General features: G+C 50.3%; 1 long non-coding RNA gene across 1 annotated transcript; it reads right to left on the minus strand.

The window, feature by feature from the left end:
* Positions 1-113: 113 nt before the first annotated feature.
* On the minus strand, positions 114-7,069 carry LOC125742115 (uncharacterized). Its single transcript, XR_007398021.1, has 2 exons — positions 6,828-7,069; positions 114-429 (listed from the first exon to the last, which is right to left on the minus strand). It is a non-coding gene; the product is annotated as an uncharacterized LOC125742115 (long non-coding RNA).
* Positions 7,070-8,154: the final 1,085 nt, after the last annotated feature.

Consider the following 8,154-nt stretch of genomic DNA (forward strand, 5'->3'; position numbering starts at 1 on the left):
GTGATAAGTATGAATGAACATGTGCTTTAAATATCAAAGCGTGGAACCAGTGGCCTGGTTCCTGTGTCTACGTGACATTTTTTGGTGGTTAAATGACATTCAGAAGTCGGGGGTTGAGAAGAAACACTTTTATTGAAATTGTTTTTTATCAGAGGGATGGATGATTCACATGGGGAGTGGCTTGTGATGGACGTGAAGCGAGGTGGTCATGGCCCCCCTCGGATGGCCGAGCCTCCAGGAATGGGTGTTGCAGATTCGCATTTGACTTTAAAAGACCCAACCTTGAAGAGCCAGGGAAGGTGCCGTTTTCTGCCCTGGACTCCAAGCCAAGGATTCGCTGGGTGCGGTCCTCTCTTCCCTGGCCGGTGCCTGCTCCGCCTTTACGCGCCGTGGGTAGACCAAGCCCCTGTTCCTGCTGAACTGAGCCAGCTAAAGGGAGACACTGATTATCAGCACAGCAGGCACAGGAGCCCTGCCCTGGAGAGCTGGAGAGGAGCCCCAGGAGAAGACAGCAATGGAGAGCACTGGAAGGCCAAAAGAAGTCCATTTCGATGTCACGCAACCCCTGTAGAAGACCGTTTGGATATGGATCATAGGAAGTGAGGCTAGGAGAACATCAGAGACACATTTATACGCAGACGGTTCCACTGTAAAGAGGAGGAAGCCCTGAGGAGCTGACGGAACGCTGAAGGGGGTGGAGGATCTGAGCATGGCCTGGGGGGCAAAGACGTGTTTACTGTGGGAGGTGGGAGGTCTGGTGAAAGGCAAACAGACGGTGACCTAAGGGGGTTAGCGTCAAGGTCATCAGGTCCTACGAACAGTGAGCCCTGCTGATGGCCCAGTGCCTCATGGTATTGAACCAGTCGTGTGGGACATGGCCTCGAGTGGTAGAACTTAACCACTGTGAACATGGAGACAGCGTACACTGTTCACATGTGAGTTAAGTCCTGCATCTACGGGACCGGGGAGGCAGAACACGCGGTCAATGCTTGAGTGCACGTCGGCCATTGGAAATCCCTGGCAATGTGATTCTTTCTATCATGCCAAAAATCGCACTGCCAGGAATCCCAATGGCCGGCAGCAGCAGCCCGTGTCGACCATCAGCGGAGGGTGGAGTCCAGTTACGATGTTTACTATCATTACTCATTCACACTCATTCATCCTACGGGTACCTGTAACCACGGGAGACAGACCTGAACATGCAAGCCAACCCTGGGCTTGTGGCCAAGGGATCCTCCACCCTGACTTGGAGCCTCTTCCTCATTGGTCACTTAGAAGACAAACAAATACAGTACTGCTCTCGATTGGAAGAAAAGTGAACATTTTGACGGTTGCGAGTTGCCGCTCCGCTTCTCGAGCTGGGGCTTGAACCTCGGCGGATCACAGTCGGTGTTTTTGATCTCTACTTCTGATGTGAGATGGTTCTACTTGTTTTCACCTGGAACTGACGCTGATTGTTCCCAGCAGCGCTAGATTTTCAGCAAGGTGGGGCACACAAGCAGCCCATGTACTGCTGCAGTTCTGCATTTGATAAACCCATTAGGTTAATGAAGCAGAACAAGTCTGTTTAGTGTGTTGTATTTTCCTACAGGAAAGCATAGCTCACTCAACACCCTGACAAAGCTGGACAGTTGGTGTCCAGGAGATCTGCTCAAACCACTCATAATAGTTTCTTGCTCTGCCTCTTCTTTCTCAACTCATCCCTTTCTGTATTCCTTTGTTCCTCTTTCCCCTGTGCCGCAGTGACCTCGGTCGGGTCAACCACACCATGCCTGTTCTTCCCTGCCTGCTCGGTGAAGCCGGGGTTGGACCACGCTCACGTGCATGGTGTACAATTTGCTGAGTGTGCTGGGGGCCTTGGAACCTGCCAGAAGCCTGAAAAGGTTCTTATGATTTAGTCCAATCAGCAGCTTCCAGTTCAGCATGACTTCCTTTAAGTCGGACTCAGAAACCAGCACAGACGTCCTTTTTGAAGACACATTGGGTCTGTGGGTTCCTGTCTTTTTCCTCGAACCCCCCTCCCCCCACCTCGGCTCCAACTTTGGTCTCAGACACAATCACACACGACTTTGATGGCCCCCCTAGAGCTTTGCGGAGCTGAGTCACAGTGAAACAAACACAATGGCACGCCTCCCTCCTAACCTAACCTCCCGCCTACAGCCCGGCCTTCGCTCTCACTTCCGTGTCTCACAAACGACCTACGACGTGCTGAGCATCATCTTCGAGGCTGTCTGGAGACTGGAATCTACAGAGGGAACCTTCTGGGCTGCTCTCTCCTGGCTTACCTTCCTCTGTCCTCCAGTCTTCCCCTACGCTTGCCTGCGGAATGGCGGGAGGTGGCAGAAGGCCGCTGACACTGGCTGGCATCTGAGGGTGGGGTTTTGTTTCGGGGATTCGTCCGCAAGTTAGCACACTTCTCCTGCACCTCCCATTGAAATCTGTCCTGGGTTAAGCCTGTTACTCCTGCTAAGGAGAGGCCTTCGCACCCAGGTGATGAAGAGGAAGCCAAGGAGGTGATATATGCCACCAGTCACCACAGGGTTTTATTTTTCCATTTATTTCAGAAACTGCAGATTTTTAAATTCTTGTTAAGCATTGGAAAGTTGAGTGAACATCTATAAATGAAAATATAACTCAAATAAAACAAGTTTCCTGTATAACTTGGAAAGAGAACGTAACAGTGCATGTCTGACGTCCTGTTAACTGGCTGTGTGGTGATGTCACATTCCAAGCTGTCCTACTTTAATTGCACTAGTTAACTGTTTCATCCCATGACACGGAGCAGCATTTAATGTCCCTTTAGAAAGAATGTCACGAATTTTCTCTGCTGTTAACTGCTAGAGGAGGTTACCTTCATTAATCAGACACGACATTTTCTTGCTAATTAAGGTACTGAAATGGTGAGCATACTGTACATTTAATTGTTAGCGAAGAATACTGAGTTTGTTTTTAGTAAATGTTAAGTGAGTAACATTATAATATAGAAAATTTCAGTATGTGCAAAAACTAATGACTGGTAGTGTAAGGTCACGGGAATCACGACACAGAGCTGCAGGATATACGGCAGTACAGCAATTAAAAAAATATTACCATATATTACAAAATTACCAAAGCATCGGTCTAAAGACGGAATGCAAAATTAAAATAAATGTCATAATAGTAATAATGTTGATGATGATAGTGACGAAGGTGGTGTTTTGCGGCTTGAGTCACGTAAATATGCGGACGAAAGTACAGCTCGCGCTCACCGCGGCGGACTGACGTTAAAAGGCGACTTACAGGCTGCTGCTGGCGCCTCCGTGACTGTCAATTTACCGGCCACCCGAACCCTCCATCGACCCGGTGCCTTCTGCTGCCGTGCGCCCCGGGAAAGGCGGAGTCCTTGTCTCATTATTTAACACCGCTCAGCCGGCAGACATCATGCATAAGAGCCATCAAATAGCAAAAAAAAAAAAGAAAAAATAGCGAAAGCGGAGAGACTGTACGCGTGTATTCAGACCTGGTACCGAATGTAAACGTGCATGCAAGACCAGCCTGCCATTCGTATATAAAGGCCTCTTCCACTACGACCAGTATCGTCTGCCTCTGCTTCGTAGGCCTATATTAATTCTCAAATACAATAGAAGCAGTTCTTAGTAATAATATTAAACGGAACAAGGATTCCTCATTGCACAGCTTTACTGGTCTCCTGGAGGATAATACCGAGCCAGTTTCACGTAGTGTAGTATGCTTCTGCAAACCATTACTGCAACATGCCAGCTAACTGGGATCGTTCCTAGAACCCCAGCCATCGTCACGCGAAGTTATTCTCAAAGTCCTCATCGTAACGTTAATGCAGCGTCATTTCCATGTTCTACATTCACGATAAAATTATTATTTGAACATCTTTATAACATGATGTTGGAAAATATTGTTTTATAGTAAAATATTATTTTATAAAAGTGCATGGTATGTGGGTATATTTCATTGAACCTGACATCCAGCCTTCAACCCATTATCTTTGATGTGTAAAGCGATGGTGATACCCGCTGTTTCACTTTGTATTATTAATCTTAGCAGAAGCAGCAGCAGCGGGATGACATTCTGGGAACATCAGGAAAACGGGGCACTGAACGTTTCCGTGCTTTAACCGTAACAGTCGGTAAATGTTCCTAGAACGAAAAAATATTAGCGGGGAAGGGATCTGCATAATTAATGTATTTAACAATTAATCCATGTATCTTCAGTATTTCATACACCGCAGTGATTTAACAACAATTCTGAAATATATTTTATAGACTATGCTTGTAGCGAGACGAGCGCCTTTCAGATGATTCCGGGAGCGTGCGCCGCACGGGGTCAAAGGCGCGCGCCGGTGAGGTGGGTCCTGCGCGCGGCACCGCCGGCAGCCCGTCTCAGCAGTCGATTGGGCTAAAATTCGATCGTGTTAACTTCGCCGCTACGATTAACACACAGTTTTATACTTGTAAATTAACGGAATCATACAACATAACATAAATATAACTCCCATTCTTTAAACGTGTTGATGTGAGACAAATGTCACGTCTGTACCCTCTAAACCTTTGACCCTTGCCACTGACCGCACGTTAAGCATGACAGCGTCATAATGTGTGAGATCGGGGCCCGCGCACCAAAGAGCTCCATTAAGGGTGATCGGCTCAAACCGAAACGGCGTCCTGAGGCCCAGCCTGTAGCCCCGTCCTAATATTGACTCTGTTGCCATGGAAACCACTATACGCCAATACTGTAAACAGCGCATACGCCGCCAGCCTGAGACCGCATGATTTTCATTGACTCAAATGTTCGCCGAGGAAGACCACACGAAAAAGCCCCACTTTGAACTTTATGCTTGAACATGCACGCTATACAGCGTGACGACTTTGCATTGCATTTTAACACATTTTAGATAACCTGCCAACCCTGTAAATAAGGTGCATATCAATGAATAAATAAATGGATTAACTTAACCATATATTACATAAAATAGAAAATATCCAATAAACTGAATTACTCCGTTTTTTTTTTTTTTTTTAGTAATTAAAGCTCCGGTGTTTCGGGATCGTTATTTTTCACGGTTCATACGCCCGCTGTATTAATACTATGTATTGGTGGATTTGTAATAGATGCTGGAACTGTTTTCCCCATGCAGTCAGCCCAGTGCGTGATTCCAGTTCCGAATGACCGGCAACACGGAAACCTGTAAAGAGTAGCTGTTCCAGTTTAGCTGTTCGTTATTTCACAAAAACCAGCATGACACTTTTCGCGATGCACGCAAGCGGGCTGTAAATGATTTTGGCAAAGCGTGACTCCTGCTAACTATTCTGAAAGCAGCACTCATGATTAGGGAGCCGCGGACATGCTGTTATAATGACGAATTGTGGTTCCCTTGTGTTATTATGTTTGAGAAATATGGCATCATTATGAAGTGCAGGTAAATTACACAGAATAACTCTTATTCCTTCCTTCCTTCCTTTTGTTTTTCGTGTATGTGTTTTTAAAGCACTTTTGTCTATAAGTAATATATATGATCAAATAGCGTAGGTGTCGGCATATTATTTGTATATGAGCGTCTCACCTGGCCGTCTGGGGGCCATGGCAGGATTTCAGCTATCAGCACCTTCAGCCGAGTCCGGGTCCACTAGCGGGACCACGGGCCGTGTGTGGAGACGCACGCTGGTGTGCCAGCGACCTGTGGCATGGGGCTGACTTCAGGGCGGTGGCACCGCGTTTCAGAGGGCAGAGGCCATGGTGAAACTTGATCGAAAATGATGGGAAAAGGGAAGGCAATATGGCTGTCCGTAACCTCACCTCTGCAGCTTCCCTCTCTGCGTACACAGCCGTACGTTTGGAAACGAGTGTGTTTGGAAAACTGCGGATGGAAATCCCCCGCCATAAGTGCAGCTCTCCGCGTAAATCCGCTTCTTTGTCTGGTGCTTCTGGGTCATGCACCAGGATGACGGTACATGTGTGTGACAGTCCCGACGCCTGGAAACGCGTCTGAATCACTGCACCATTTATATTAAATACTGAAATATTAAAAAAATATTTTAAAAGCTGCATTTTAAAAGCTAAAACATCCAGTGTTTTAGTAAACGGGGCGAAAATGTAACCTGCCCAGCTGCTGTACACTGGTGCCTCCCCTGCTCCCGAGGACCAGCCAAAGGGAGGCACTGGCACTGCATGTGGACAAGGCCGGGACGTGTAGTTTACTGCTCGCCGCTTCCGATGGGTCATGTACCCCCCCCCCACCCTCATCGTTGCTGCCCCCCTTTACCAGGCGACACTGTGCCCCCACCCCCCATCCGCAGGAACCCACACCCTGGTCCTGCTTGGCAAAAGGCGCAGATCCTGGGACGGCTAATGGTGGCCCTTTTGAGGAAAAGGACCGAAAAACGCCACGGGCTCACAAAAGGCCATGTCCGAGGATTGTGGGATACCGCCCAGCCTTCCATTTACCCGGAAGGTGCCTCACAGTAGCTGTTCTGGGATCAGTCAAGTCCGTGTTCGGTTATATTATACCACACCTCGCTCTGGCGGTTCTAAGTGGAATCTGTGGCCCGTCTCCTGCGGAACCTGTGGCTGGCTCGCGGAACACTCGCTAACAGTTTTGCTTTTTTAGAGATTTGCTTGAGAAGCAAGACAGACTCCCAAAACCCTCGCTGTGTTTAATTGGCCTTCCTTCCTTGCTCCTGACACGCACGCACACACACAGCCACGAGCGCCTAGACTGAGCTGAGCAACTTTTAACGGAAGAGAGAAGAAAAGAAGGTAGTGATGATAAGCCTGACCTGGGATGCCATCGTCCCAGTCCGAGGCGCTCAGCTTACCTCAGCGAGTCCACATCTGGCTACATCCTACCGGCGAAGCTCAAACGTCTGCTGGCTGTTCCCTCGGTGCCCCCTTTCCCCTGAGACCATGGAGAAGCACTGTTTATGTGTGTTACGTGTGTGCGCGCATCAGCGTGCTTGAGCTGAAAGTGAGCTCACCAGCGGGAAAGGGGATTCCTTTTTGTAAACGTCAGAGGCCGGGCCCTCCCTCTGCCCCCCTTACCGCCACCCCCGCCTTCCAGCCTCAGCTTGACGGTACAGGAATGGGCGTGGCCTCCTGCTTGCCACGCCGCTTCAAATAGAAGGGCAAGTGGCTAATGTGTGGCTGGCGATGTGGTAGCAGGGCTTGTTTGCATGTCTCAGCCGAGCGTCTCTACGACTACGGCAGGTCGGGGTTTTGGGTGCTGTACTGTGGGTTGGTTTCTGTATGCATCCTTGTCAGGGTGTGACTCACTGTAATCATCAGGCCTTAACCTGAACTGCGACCAGGTGCGACTCCCCTTGTCGTAACGAGCCCAAATTGTGGAGATCTCCCCCCCTCACCTTCCCCTCCAGGCCCGCTGTCTTGCTGTGGAGCAGTCTGTGCTATTAGGTGGTTTACGGCTGCTTCAGCCCAGCCCCTCCCATCCTGTCATAACCTTGCCAGTAGGGGGAGGGGTGCGGGAGAAGGTCCTGCCGCGGGCGGCCACTCCCCTACGAGCACATGGCGCACGTCACACATTCCTCACACAACCACACACCGCTGTCTCCTAGCAACAGTCAGGCACATACACAGAGCTGGCAGGCGGGACACGAGTTGGTGCGGGGTCACACGCAGCCGGGGCTCCCTCCAGGCCTGGGGTCCAGGGAACACAGAGGAAACTTTGGTCTGTCTGTGCCTCTGTACGGGCGGCGGCTCTTTGGTCCGTCCGTGCCTCTGTACGGGCGGCGGCTCTTTGGTCCGTCCGTGCCTCTGTACGGGCGGCAGCACTTTGGTCCGTCTGTGCCTCTGTACGGGCGGCGGCACTTTGGTCCGTCCGTGCCTCTGTACGGGCGGCAGCACTTTGGTCCGTCTGTGCCTCTGTACGGGCGGCGGCACTTTGGTCCGTCCGTGCCTCTGTACGGGCGGGCAGCACTTTGGTCCGTCTGTGCCTCTGTATGGGCGGCGGCACTTTGGTCCGTCTGTGCCTCTGTACGGGCGGCGGCTCTTTGGTCCCTCTGTACGGGCGGCGGCTCTTTGGTCCCTCTGTGCCTCTGTACGGGCGGCGGCTCTTTGGTCCGTCCGTGCCTCTGTACGGGCGGCGGCTCTTTGGTCCGTCCGTGCCTCTGTACGGGCGGCGGCACTTTG

The sequence above is a fragment of the Brienomyrus brachyistius genome, chromosome 5, assembly GCF_023856365.1.
Source record: "Brienomyrus brachyistius isolate T26 chromosome 5, BBRACH_0.4, whole genome shotgun sequence".
Classification (NCBI taxonomy): domain Eukaryota; kingdom Metazoa; phylum Chordata; class Actinopteri; order Osteoglossiformes; family Mormyridae; genus Brienomyrus; species Brienomyrus brachyistius.